Consider the following 13,749-nt stretch of genomic DNA (forward strand, 5'->3'; position numbering starts at 1 on the left):
AAAATACCATCTAATGCTGTCAAGTTTGCTACAGAATATCGCTTTGACTGCAAAAAAAAGGGACATTTTTCAGATTAAAATTACAAGGTAAGTGGGAAAAAAAAACTGTTATGAAAGGACAAAGTTAAGCCTAGGGAGAAAAGAGAGGAGAAATGCATAATTATGTGATTTCTATTATGTCAAAATTGGCCACAAAAACTTGAATGTATCTATTTCAGACATGCACATGAATATTTTTGTATAACATTCCACCAATGTTTTAGCTCTCATTTTTTTGCTCTAGAACTTATAATTTGTATTCCAGAATCAATCACTTCTAACAGACATTCATGCTACCTGCCCTATTCCAAACAGGATTTATTTGTTAGCCAAGGAGCATTCAACTTTAAACATTCTGCAATATCAGCACATAAATCACCCTGAACGCAGCTAAAAACTTTGCAGCTGCATATATTAGCTAGGTAGATGACGAAGAATTCCTAACACGCTGCATTGTAATTCCTCATATAACTTCTTCTGCAATGAAAACCCTGTAACTAAATGGATTCCAGACTTATCCTTTATGCTGCCCTTACAGGACATGTCAGACATCCCAAGCTTCACAAAGGCTGCGTGCCATGCAGACGACAAGACATGCTCCAGTGTTTTTATCTTCCTCAAGAACTATTTCAACTCTTATAGATGACCTTCGCAGCTTAACTGATGACTATTCAGTGCCTCAGTTACAAAAACAGCCATTCTCATTTCCTTTACACCCCTCCTCGAAGAAATAAATCAGCGTCTTGACTGATGGAAACACTCGGCTGCCAGTCATTGTGCTTTGTCTCCTTGCTGCTCCATGCCAGCCTGCATGAGTGCAAGAGATGCAGAGCGGTGATTAAATTCTAACATGCAGCACAGAGAGCAATAACTAAGTGAGTGGTTATAAACAAATAACACAGCTCTTCATAACTCAGTAAAACACATTATTTGATTTTGTGCATGGTTTTGAAAGCCAGTCAAAGCAGCGGTGCTTTTTCACTAATGCAGTAGCATTATTGCTTAATGGTGGAAAGCACAGGAGGGCAATAGACAGCCTACAAGAAAGAGTAGAATGTGCAAGCTTAACAATACAAGTTTATCTTCCTTATGAATTACCTAGGCAGTGCTTTTATTATATCAGATCCATTGTTTCCTGGTCTGCAAATTACTTCCTGAATCTATTAACTACAGTAGGAGAAATGCATTTTTCAGTCCTACACCCTGGAAGAAACAGCAACATAATAAATCAATTAAAGCAGGTGAGTCTACACCAGCAACGAGGCCAAGGTATTCCAAGTACACACATTGGCTCGCAATAACACCAAAGGATTTTTTGCGTGTGTGAGGGAGGGAGCACAGAGACGAAAGGATTTAAGTGTAAATTATACAATGATAGTACAATTCTGAAGTATTACCATGCGTGTGAGGGATTATTAAAGATCAGGTAGGATTTTTCTAGCCTTACTTCAGACACCTCCAGGGAAACATATTCTGCAATGCTCTGTAGGAGATAAAGAACAACCTAAGTATATTAAAAGGCTCATAGATATAATTCCATGAACTACAAGCTTCCTTTGTAACCTGGATATCACTGAATGTTCAGCATTTCTTTGACACTCTGCATATTGTCCTTAAGAACATAAATTACATCTCCACTTATCAACATTGTCTTTGCATGTCTTGAACTCTCTGCTGAGGGCTCAAGAACATTAATGTTTTTATTCATATACCTTCAGAATGATCAAAGGGTACATGGTATGTACACAACCTGTCTGCAGTACTCTATTTTCCAGTTAGCTCTTAAATCTCCAGCCTCAAGGTATGGGAATAGGTGACCATTGCTCTGCTGGGCACTTCCCAGTCCCAAAGGCTTCTTGCAGTTGCTTGCAACTTTGTCACATTGTGACAGTTCATGCTCTGGGATGGTTTTCAGGGTATGAAGGAAGAGGAATGGGTTGAACCACTTCCTAGAATTAGACTAAAGAGAAACGCTGTGTTTTTACCATGTTAAATGATCTTTACAAACTTGTGCTTGAAAAGCATTCAGGGTTTGGAAACTGGGAGCAAGTGGATCATGGATCTGTTTGGATGTTTTCCTTTGTTAAACCCTATTTCACTGGGAAACTATTTCACTGTTTCATAGGAAACTATTTCACTCGTTTTACACTTCATCAATTGAAGCGATAATGCTAATGGGAGACGCTTCAGACCTGTCACAAAAGAAAGAAAAAACAAATCAAGTGTCTAATTAGAAAGCTGTGATGGCCATTTGGGAAAGTGGTGTTCAATTTTTCTGTTCACATGCTATACGTAGGAAAGCACCAAAGTCAGAAGTAAATGCAGAGCTGACAGACCTGCAGGCTGCTGTGCAAAGCAAGAGCTCTTTTAGTGCTCGCTACAAGGAGAAACCAAATCCCCAGGGTGCAACATCCCCGCCTGCGAGATTTACAGCTACACAACAGCGTGAAGTGTTGAACAAGAGCAAGAGAATGTCAGTTTTCTGTGGCATAAAGACTAAGGGCAAGTGCAATTTCTAATGTTGAGCATAACAGATTCCTCCACACAGCTGAATCCTAATGGCTCAGAACTCAGAACTGTGTCTTGCTTATTAATATTAGAAACACAAAAGTTCTTGTATGGCAAACAGGATGCAGCTCCTTGAGGAGCCACTGGACTGTTTCACAAGTTCCTAACACAGTTATTCATGAATAGAAAGTGAAGCTGATGGCAATAACATATAGTCCCTGTAACTTATACTCTAGGGTGGTTCTCTAACAGTGCAGCATTGACTTTAAGGCTACAACATGTTATGGGGAGCTGGGAGAGTTGGTAAGATTATGGCTCAGTGACAAGAGTATCCAAGTGTGGTATATTAGTAAGAAACCATAAAAACAGACATTGGTAATACAAACACATGGAGAAGTTTCCCTTACCTCACTGCAATGGAGGTGCATTAAGAAGCATTGCTAGTTAGGCATCTGTCACCTAAATGAGAACTCTACTCCCTGTTCCCTGTGTTCTTCTGCAAGCTGTGTGAGTGTCTTCTGCTAAAATATCCTCCTAAAAGCACTATCAGTAATTGTCAAGTATTGGAACTGTTCCTTTAGACATCAGCATCCCTACTTGCAAGTTAAGCGGACAATGTTCACTCCACTTTCTGCAGTTTTGTCACATTTACAAGCTAAAGCACATCCGAGTACACCATTCATTCTCTTTATTCCTGTGCTCTAATGTGTTCACTGGAGCCAGCTTCTTACAGGAACAATCAGAACTCTGCTAAGGGCTCCAGAAGCAGATACTGTGACATACTGTACGTTAATCTTCTTGTCTCATTCAGTGAAACACAAATGCTAAAGATGCAGTCCAACAGAAGTCCTTCAGCCCATTTTGAGACCTGCACAACCACCTTCCATAGCTCCAGGCTGAACTTTTGAGCACTTTATGAACTAGAGAGCTATTGCAAATGATCTCTGTTCTGTTCTTTATAACTTAGATTGAAGGTGCTCCTTCCCCGACACCTGTAACATCCATGTCTGGCACTGAAAGAAATCCTCAGAGATCACAGCTCCAGCTTGTATGTGTTTTCCAACTCTCTGAATAAGCAGTAATCCCACAGTGATCCTCTGAATGATTATGGGGGAGAAGAAGCAGTACATGCCCTAATTTCATAGAGACCAGCACAATTCCTGCAGCTTTCTTGCTGCCTCTTTCTCCTAACAAATCAAACCGTGGACAACCTTGGAAAAATCCAATGTTGCTCTCACTCATAAAAACATCCGTCCACACTTGAAAATGAAATACATCTGCCATCATTCAACAGAATGGTACTTCTCTAAGAAAAATAAATCACTACAGTAATGCAATTTAATCCATCAAAAGGAGGAGGGGGAAAAAATCACAGTGGGAGTCCATTACAGACATTACCACTGATATTATATTTGCTCTGCTCGTTGTCTACATGCAAATTGTGCACACATTTCCAGCCACAATGAAGAAAATCAACACTGTACTAATCAAGACAATTCTTCTTGTGTTACAGGACCTGCAAAACAAATGCCTGCACCTCATTTGTTGTGACACCTACCTGTACCAATTCCCACCTCTGCCAATGTTCCAACTAAATTACTGATTAGCAGAATCAGCCCCCCGCAGTGTTCACAGGCCATTTCCAAGCTGCTTTTGAACAGAGGAAAACTGTAGTGGTACACAGAATCACAGAATGGCTTTGGTTGGAAGGGACCTCAAGGATCATGAAGCTCCAACCTCCCCCACCACAGGCAGGGCCACCAACCTCAGCACTTAATACCAGACCAGGCTGCCCAGGGCCCCATCCAACCTGGCTTTGAACACCTCCAAGGATGTATGAGGCATCCACAGCCCCTCTGGGCAGCTGTTCCAGCACCTCACCACTCTCATAGTAAAGAACTTCCCCCCTGACATCCAACCTAAATCTTCCCTCCTTCAATTTAAAACAATTTTCCCTTGTCCTGCTGTATCTACCCGTTCAAAGAGTTGACTCCCCTCCTGTTCATAGGCTCCCTTTAGGTACTAAAAGGCTGCAATGAGGACACCCTGCAGCCTTATTTTCTCCAGGGTGAACAGATCCCTCAGCCTGTCTTTGTAGGGAAGGTGCTCCAGCCCCTGATTATCTTACTGATCTCTGGACCCTCTCCAACAGCTCCCTGTCCTTCTTGTACTGGGGGCTCCAGATCTGGACACAGCACTCCAGATGGGACCTCACAAGAGCAAAACAGAGAGGGACAATAAGCTCCCCATCCCTGCTAGCCACCCCTCTCTTCTGATAGAGCCCAGGATACTATTTGCTTTCCGAGCTGCAAGAGCACAGTGCTGGCTCATGTTAAGTGCACAGGATTGCTAATGTGAATTTTTGCTGTCTGGAAATAGCAAGGCAGCTGGAGATCAGCAACTGAGAAGAAGGCCTTTTTCACCTAAATTTTAGCCACAAGGAATGGGCTCATTCAAGCTAACAAATGAGGCTTCTTCTACATTGCATGGTGAGGGACCAAACCATCCTGAGGACATTCCCCTCTCTGCCATCACTTCATCTTAGCCAAAAGCCCAGCACAGCACATTATGAAATAAAAGGAGCCAACAAAACACAAGTAATGTTACAGTCAGTCGGAGCAAGCACACAGAAGTAGTTTGCTGGACTGGGAGTCCTGCTGCAGGAAACAGAGCTGCACACAGAGCTCCTTATGAAAACTGATTGCTGTTCATTGTCAGCCCCAAAACTAGGAGTGCCAAAGCCTGTGTGAACTGCTCCACGGCCGAAGCAGGGCGGATTTGGTTTCTCTCTTGTTTCACAGCATAAAGAGGATTTCATGTCCTCTCCAGGATCACTCTGCACTAAAAATCCAGAAACTAGAGCCTGGCACAGCTGGACTCATTCAATAACAATTCTCACTTTTCTGAGGATCTGTATGCACCAAAATCAATTAGCATTTGCCACAAACGTAACATAGCAACAGTGGACAAGCCCTCATTTGATGTAAATCAGTATGGCTGTTCTGATTAAAAATAAAGAACTTCACCAAATTTCATCAGCTGTAACTCGCACACAGCGCTTGTGAATAGCTCTATGGCTGGGGAAGTAAGGGTCATCAAATCTGAGTGCCAGGAACAGCAAGTGGCCAATTCAATCCGATCTCCTTTTCAGAACTTCCCAAACATTATATTTCTCTTGTTTTCATAAGGAAGAGAAATGGGTCTGAATACACAAAAGATGTTACGCAGGAACGATGAGCAAAAACTATCCTGAAGCCACAAACTCAGATTACTTCAGCAGCCACAAAAACCCATTCATAAAATGATCTTTATCACATTCGCTCCCGTATTCCACTGCTTTTAAACTTGAGCACAACTGCCAGCACGCTGTGTGAAGTACCACTTCCTGCTGATTTGCTTTGTATTAATTATAGCACAATTAAAAGGGGAGCCTTCATTGCCATCTACTACCAGGTGTTTTAAAAACCATAACCAGAGCCTTGAGCGTTTCTGAATGAAGTCGTTAGAGTTACTGGTGCACAAAGACCAGATTTATAAGTGCTTGTGCATTTAGGGATGAAAACCCTAATATGGGAGAACTTACATTAAAAAAGGAGCAAAGCCCCCAATGATAAGAACCTTGATGGCAGTGGTAGAGTTGCCAAAGTTGGGACAGAAACACCATGAGATCATCTGTTCTTGCTGTTGGAAGGTTTCAATCTGCTTAGCATGCTTCAAGGCTTGAAGAAAACTGACATAAAAGACAGCAACAGAGAGAATAGCTTGACTGTGCATGTTATTACATAAAGGAATGAATGGGCTAATTGAAATATTAACAGTTCCATGCGTATCAGCTGAGCTGCAATGAAGTTTAATTTTTTAAATTATTTTTTCTTTAATTTTTTATTTTTTTTCCTCCATAATTACCCTTATGCTTGGCTTCACCATGCTGCACAGTTGGAAGTTTCTGCCCTGAGTCCTCAATGGCAGCAACATCCTGAAATACAAGCTAATGCTGTACAGCAGCCCATCACTGTTAACCTCAAAACCTAACAGAGGCAGATGAAGCAAAGAGTCTCCCACATCACCACAGCCACAAGCAAACTATACAAGTTTAACTGAGCTGGTAAATGCTATCAATTACCAACACGCTGTGTGCTTCTGCAGAAGCAGAGTCCTGTCAGCTGGTGTAGCACCATTCCGGCCTGATCTTGGGAACTACTCAAGGCACCTGAATAAACCCAATGAAGTTTAATCAAGTTTAATCAACACTTTTTCATTGCTGGTTTCGCATAGTTTAACTGCTGCATCTCAGGTAGCTGCAAACACAAATGAAACATTTTTCATCCAGCCATCAGTTACAGGTTTTCCCCTCAGCCACTTCAAGTACTACAAGATAATGATACTAACTTAATGATAATAATAATAACAATAATCTTTTAAGTTGAGAAATGCCCAGCATGATTGAGGCTACTCTTCAAGTAACCAATCTCTCAGCAGATTCAAAGTCAATTGGGTAAGAGAACAACTAGAAATGTTGACTGCACCAACTGGATTCACAGCAGAGCTCCTGATCTCCCAGATGAGCACATTTTAACCCATCTCCAAATCCTAAATGCAGAGATAGAATAATCTTACATAGACACCCCAACTCACTGACATCTTTTCTCTGTAGGTATAACAAAGTGACATGGTTAAGAAACTACTCCATGTTACGCATTAGCAGGTGATATTTTAACCAACAGCAGATAGCCAGGAAAGAAAACTGAGCAAAAAACTGTTGTAAAAGCAACAGTTGAGGAACCTCTTTTGGTTTCAAGTATCATTTACATGGGCTAAGAACATCACACAGTGCATTATTCTGCTCTCTCTCTCACCCACGTTGACCACACACTGTTCAAGTGGAACATCACACAATTTGCTCCATGGCTATGAAAGAATTAAGGCCTTTCTTATTTTATAGGCATCTAGAACAAGGAGAGTCATCTGCTGACCGTCAAAGCTATTAGGTCGCTAATCACTCACTCTTTCTAAACGAGTGTTAAAGCTCAGCTGTCCCAAAATGAAAGCAGAGGGCAAAAACCCTCTTAACTGGAAAGCCAGAAGGCTTTAAACACTGCATTTAAAAAGAGAGGAGATGCACTTCTTAGCAGAAAAGCAACTCTTGTTGGAAGAGATTGAAGCAAAACCTCCCTGAAATGTACCGAATAAGCATAAAAAGAGTCCTGCAGCTGGGGATACCCGCTCTGAAAGCAAAGAACTGTCTTCAGGTAACTATTGCTATGATCTTCAATTTCTGCAGGGCCACAACTTTCCAAAGCTTTCCAAAAATACAGCTGGATAGGTTTAAAAGCCCTTTTTCTTTTTTACAGCATGAATATACCTAGAGAGACTGATAAACTTCAAAAGGGTACCTTGGGACCTAGCACAGATAGACTGATGGGTCCTATTACCTGGAGAATAACACCAGAAAAGGAATTGAAACACAAGGAATTGCTTCAGCGGGCCACAACTACAATGCCTGGATACTAATCAGCGCCCAATTAACTTCAAAGCACGCTGGCCTCAACAAACACACTCAGTATCACTTGTCAGCAGCACAAAGAAGAAACCAGCAATCACGCTGCCAGTTGCCCTATCAAACACACAGATGACAAAGATCTTTCCATCAGTGTTGGTGGTGTTTTTTGCTATAAAAAACACTCTTGATGAGATTGTGGCTCCATCCTTAATAGTAATGGGAGGGCTTTGTAGTGGTGGAGTGGTCTTGACTGCCCTCAGCACTACACAATGATACGCTCACATTCAGGTCTGAGTAACTCCATCAGTCTCGGTGTTATATCCTGATTATCTGCTGTCCTCTACATGTAATTTTCCAGTAGCTACTCCTAAAAGCACCTCCTAAAACCACAGGGACGCTGCTTAACTGCTAAATCTGAAGACTTTGCAAGACAGCAATATGCCCACTAAAGGAAAACAAAATGGCAAGCACACATGCATGATAGGATTATTTGATTCAATACAATATAAATTAGGTCAGACTCCTCTTTGGAGAATTCCATGTCAAGAACTAGGTGGTCCACTAAATTTCTATTCATTTGCCTTTGGGCTTGGGGAATTGCAAAGACTCTCAAGAAACCCATGTTCTACTCACAAGAGTAATCACTATTTGCTGGGGAGAGGAAAAAAAAAGCTCTCAGTGTCTCATTGCAGCTGCTTGGCAATATCCAGAGATTTAAGCAAGCTTTGTATAAAGCAGCAGTTAATAAATCTTATATACATATATATATATATGTATAATATGTATATAAGAAAAATATATGTGTGTATATAGGGAAAAAAAATGTGTAACTGTGCCCTTGTGTACTTAGGTGTTACATTGCCCTATTTTTGTTTTACCTTGAAGAAAAGTAACAATTTGTGGATTCTCATTAAACCAGCAATAATGGAGCGATGAGAGAAGCACCATCTGTGGAAAGGTAAAGGGATGACAGGCTGGAAGCTCAGCCCTAAGCCTGCTCTGTGACAATCCTCTTGTTCCAGAACACAGCACTAAGACATGCTGTGGTTAGCCTGCTTTCTTATTCCAAGAGCAACTTACACACTGGAACAAGTCGCCCAAGGAGGCTGTGGGTGCCCCATCCCTGCAGGCATTCAAGGCCAGGCTGGATGTGGCTCTGGGCAGCCTGGTCTGGTGGTTGGTGACCCTGCACATAGCAGGGGGTTTAAACTAGGTGGTCACTGCAGTCCTTTTCAACCCAGGCCATTCTATGATTCTACGACTAAGCGCAAGACACAACACACAGCAGACGTGCTGCAGACAGAGAGAACATGCAGTGAGTCTAAAGGACCTGGTAACCACATCCCCAGTGCTGGGGACATGATGCCTAAATCCTAAATCAGGGCCATGAAATATAATCCCACTGTGCCTAGACAGGGGCAAAACCTACTGTTACATGCAAAGCACAGGGTTGCATTTTCTCTCTGTTTCAAGCCAAAGCATGCAAATGAAAATATTTAAATCTGATTAATTACTTGATTTAGAATATATGCTTTTCATCCTACTGTATCAAAATACTCATAATAAAACACTGCTACTGGTGAAGTCAAGCACACCCTAACAAAAGCTGGCAAATTTGCAGAACAGCACTTGAGGTTTAGATTAGTAAAATCCTAATGAATATCTACTCTAATACCCATGTAATTGCACGGAGTGCATTTGCAAGTGGTTCAATTAATAAAGAAGAAAAAAAAAGGAAGAAAGAAAGGATAAAAAAATATGGAACAACTGAAGTCCAGACTGTTATTTTAATGTCATCTGAAGAGACCAAAGCAACAACTCGGAAGAGTGAATGGTGCTTCTCTCATCAAACCCAAGAAAGGAGGAATCGCAGCAGACACCTCCAGCTCTTTCCCACACCACAACACACCTCAGTCACTGCGCTCTGCATCCCAAGGTCAGCATTTAATTACATCATTTTTGTCCCAGACACCAAAATGGTTTGTGGATTTTACCCAATGACTGCATGATCAGAAATGCCCACCTCGTCCTGCAAACCACCTGAAACACCTGCTTGGAACTACACCTTATTTCCCTACCTATAAAAAGAAGATAGCATAGGACTCATGTTATCCCACAAATCCTCTGTGCAAACCTACATGCTTTACAGACAGAACCAGTGCTATAAGAACAAGGCCACAAAGGGCTGGTTGCAAGCACTGCTGAAATATCAGCTACCACAGGACAGCTGAGACCAATTCATAATGTATTTTCATTCCTAAGTAACTGGCTGATCAAATGAACTGTGATCCTGCAACTCTGATTAATTTTGCAGGAATGCTTGGGTAGTGTTTGTAAAAACCAAGTCATTACCTTGACTAAACATTGACTTGCACAGTTAACTTTAACCATCAAGACCTTGTCTAAATATTGACTGGGAAAGTTTATTTGAACTATAAAGTCTAGAAAATCTTGGTCTTCCTTCCTATATTTGCTATCACTTTGAAAAGTAAACACGGTTGTAAAAACAGAAGATCTCTCATCAAACCACTATTTAACCAAGTAGCTTGGCTGCTCCTAATTCAATACAAACATCTTTCAGGACTGGAAATCCACATTATTTAAAAGCAAAGAGGCCTGTCAGGACTAGGAATGAGAAGGAAAGTCAACCTTCCTGCATTGTGCTTGAAGAAAGAACCTTGGGTGGGCTGTACAAAAGAATTAAACAGGAATCACGAGGTTCATGGCTTAAAATTCTTTCAGTGTATACATAAAGGGGTCACAGAATCACAGAAAGGCCTGGGTTGGAAGGGACCTCAAGGATCATGAAGCTCCAAACCCCCCACCACAGGCAGGGCCACCAGCCTCCACATTTAATACCAGCCCAGGCTGCCCAGGGCCCCATCCAACCTGGCCTTGAACACCTCCAGGGATGGATGGGGCATCCACAGCCCCTCTGGGCAGCTGTTCCAGCACCTCACCACTCTCAGAGTAAAGAACTTCCCCTGATATCAAACCCAAATCTTCCCTCCCTCAATTTAAACCCATTTCCCCCTTCCAATATATAAACTTAACAATGGTGCTCTGCAGGCTTAACAAAGCCTGCTCAGCAGGCTGGCCATGAGCACGGTGCATTCATGCATGTTCCCACTACTTGGGAGGCCCTACAGCAGGGACCACAAGTCAACACCCTCCACTGCTGGCATCACTTCATCATGTGAGGCCACGGGTCAAAGGACATACATGGGGTCTTTCACTGGCTGAGCTAAAAATCATCAAAAACAAATAAAAATCAATTTCAGTCCTCAAGATGAAACCACTGATGTGTGCAGGCACTGAAGTCCCAAAGGTAATCCTACAAGAAAAGCTGATGGTGTCCTCCATCAATGTGCTGAGCTACTGTTAAAGTGCAGCAAAATCTCCTGTGGGGCAAAGTCCAAGAGCAGCATCGATATCCAACCCCACAAAGGATAAATCTGAACTTGTAGACCAAAGTGAATGGTGTGTTAGAAGGAGTGATGAACAGAGAATGACAAAGGGGCAGGGAACAGTGTGGCTGAGATGGAAATAAACAATAGTCACGAACCCAGCACTAATTCCACTTACAGCTCCATTTCAAGAGTTGGAAAGTGCCCTTTAGCTTAATGCCTTCACTCCTTTATATGTCAGCGTGATGAAAATTAGCCGAGGAGCAAATACAGGATAAAAACCACAGACAAAAGTCGGAATACTGAACTCACTGCTGAAAACTCCCATCATTTTTGAGTGGAACAGAGAGGAACAGATTGATACCAGCGCTGTGGGGGCTGGGGGTGGAGAAGGGAAAGAACAATAAACAATACCACGGTCCGTAGTTTGCACAGTGCTGCATCTCACAACGGAAACATACTGTGAGACAGCTTGCGGGACAAGCTCCATCAACGATAAGTAATTTTTATTCCATTTGAGTGGTTGGAAACAATAAACATGATTAAGTGATTCAGACGTGCATTCAGAACGCAGACAAAACGGCAAAGAGTTCCAAGGACTCCACTTTCACAACTACTTCGGGGAAAGACCTCAAGGCTAACTTCACTTGGAGAGGCGCAACGCAACAGAAGTTGGCACTGGAATTACAAACATCCCATGCCATGGGATGGCAACAGGGGGGGGGGGTGGAAGTGGAGCAAGCTTTGTGGGCTGCTCCCCATCGCACTGCTGGGCCATTCCTTTGGTATTTAGGATGGAGAACACCACCATGGACAGCACCGAGAGGGGAGGTGGCCCATCGTGGGGCTGTCCCGACCTCGCAGCCGTCTGCTCGTGTGTTAAAGCTATTCGTGTTCCCCTACCGGGTGTTTCTGGGGAGGGTCTGGGGGCAGCGGCCCCGCAGCTCCAGGCGCCATTTCCCCTCCGCTCCTCAACGCGGCGTCTCCCACCCCGACTGCGCCTTCAAGGGGAGAGCAGCGACGGCGCAACCCGACCAGCTCGGCTCGGAGCTGTACCCGCTGCCCGGGGCTCTGACAGCCCCAGGGTGAAGCCGGCAGCGGAGCGAGATCAGCGCTCCCAGCTGGGGGGCGGCAGCGGCCCGTCGAGCGGCCCCGGCCCGGTGCGGGGTGGCAGGGGAAGGGGGAACCCCGCACAGCACCGCATCGTAGCACGTCCGAGTCTGGAAGGGCTGAACGCAGCCGCTTCTGCCCCTGGGACTCGGAGGAAAGCCGCAAGTTGCAGCGACTTGCACAGATTTCAGCCCCTTTCCTCCTCCGGGTGGCGAAAAGAACTTCCACCGGAGAGCCCCCGCCTTTCCCCGGCAGGGAACGGGCCCCTCCGGCTGCTCTTGCCCCCGAGGACGACCCCCCATTCGTGCTTGCTCACCTGCCCCAGCGAGCCCTCTCCTCCTCGCATTCCTCTGCTCCCCATCGTGCGCGCAGCAGCTGCTGTTATTCCTTAGGATACACATGGCTCGTCCATGCTGGGAGAGCCGCCTTCCCGCACCGCCTGCCCTCTCCGGCCCCGCCAGTGCGGCGCTGAGGCCAGAGGGAGGGGATAGGGAGGCGTGCGGCGGAGGAAGGATGCTGCCGGGGGTCGGTCTCCTCCTTCTCCTCCCCCTCCTCTCGTAGGGCTGGGAACGGGGGGCGGCCCCTGCCCACGCGTGGAATCCGACCCTCCCTCGGGGCTCCGGGGCAGCGCTGCCCCCGGCCGTGGGGGTTCGCTATGGGGAGGGGTCCGCAGACCCCGCTGTCACCCCGCTGCTAGCGTGGTGTTTTTTCTCATGGCTTCTCTCAGTCACCCGTGAAAATTTAATGAGGCATTTAGGGCTGTTACCTTCAGAGTCAATGGAGGAAGCATATTTAGCCTAACGCACTTGCTGCCGAGCCAGTAGGTCTATTGCAGGCAGATCAGAAGTCAGAGGGAGACGCTCCTTTCAACACAAAATTCACGACCCATTAAACTTATTCTTTGATAACAGCTTCTTTACAAACGGAGACCATAGAAAAAGGAGGCTGTCATGCACTTCCTGAAAGGATTTACATACAGAAGTATACTGGTGAGGTGATTGCTATTTCTCTGGTACTATCATCTCCAATCGAGGCATAAAAGCAGCTCACCTCCAGCTAACTGAGGTGTATTACTGAAAGAAAAGCTTTTTGTAGCTGCCAGATCGATGTGATTCACCTCGAGGGCCTGGGTGATGGCTTCAACCACACTGGAAGGTAACAATGAGACAAGCAGAGTAACACCAA

The 13,749-nt window shown here is 44.3% G+C and overlaps 1 protein-coding gene across 35 annotated transcripts in view; it reads right to left on the reverse strand.

Moving 5' to 3' along the window:
• Positions 1 to 13,749, reverse strand: part of DAB1 (DAB adaptor protein 1) — a 341,210-nt gene that overhangs the window by 99,887 nt on the left and 227,574 nt on the right. For 17 of the 35 annotated variants that reach the window (XM_085511830.1, XM_085511827.1, XM_085511821.1 and 14 more), the window contains exon 1: positions 12,881 to 13,028. The exons of 16 other annotated variants lie outside the window; for them this stretch is intronic. The gene's annotated coding sequence lies outside the window, so the exon portion shown is untranslated. Of the gene's footprint in view, positions 1 to 1,137; positions 1,243 to 12,880; positions 13,029 to 13,749 lie in introns of those variants that run through there. 2 more of the 35 variants (XM_085511829.1, XM_032446393.2) reach the window with 1 other exon arrangement.

The sequence above is a fragment of the Coturnix japonica genome, chromosome 11 (assembly GCF_054131305.1).
Source record: "Coturnix japonica strain WE chromosome 11, WE-NBRP24, whole genome shotgun sequence".
Taxonomy (NCBI): Eukaryota; Metazoa; Chordata; class Aves; order Galliformes; family Phasianidae; genus Coturnix; species Coturnix japonica.